The following is a 716-nucleotide window of genomic DNA, read 5'->3' on the forward strand; positions in this document are numbered from 1 at the left end:
AAAGTGGGTAGTCAGTGTTGGTCTCTGGGATACAGGGCACTCAAAAAATAATCCCATCGGGTGATGCTCCTGCGGTTCTGGGAGCAATCGGCATCCCTGTGTGCATTCGTCGTGACATTTTGTGAAGGAAAAATAAGCCGTGTATACATATATGAACATTAGAAAATCTGGATTTATTAGTTCAGTTCATTAAAGTACTTGCCTTTTTGTGAAATGTATTCTTCATTCTTGACAGTATTGGTTCTGGCTTGCAATTAATTAACATTCATCAAATGTAGAGTTCCTTATGGGTATGGTGGAGACTTCGGTGCATAATCCATTACATTTGCATTCCTGGTTCCATTTCCCTCACCTTGCCAGTTCTCTTTTTTTCTCTTTTTGAATAGTCATTCCCATCTCAGTTTGGTTCTGTCCCATTCATCATTCTCAGTTTGTTCAGTTCTCTCGCCCCATTCTGTTTCTGTCTTCTATGCTTTGCTGGCCTTTAATTGTTATTCTTGCCTTGTTTCTCTGTTCTCACTGATTCCAAGTCCCTGTTCTTCCCATCTTTCCTTTCTGCGTGTCCCTCATTCAGAGTCTTGCTTGAAATTTTTTTCCTTGAGTTTCCTCTGAGGATCCTTGCTCCAGCTATTTTTGACACTACAATTTCAGAAGACTTTGGAGTTGTCCTGTGTTTAGAATGACTGCCTCCTTCCTCCATGCTGCCCAGGCCTCAT

This window comes from Acanthisitta chloris, unplaced genomic scaffold, assembly GCF_000695815.1.
Source record: "Acanthisitta chloris isolate BGI_N310 unplaced genomic scaffold, ASM69581v1 scaffold38906, whole genome shotgun sequence".
In the NCBI taxonomy this organism is placed as follows: Eukaryota; Metazoa; Chordata; class Aves; order Passeriformes; family Acanthisittidae; genus Acanthisitta; species Acanthisitta chloris.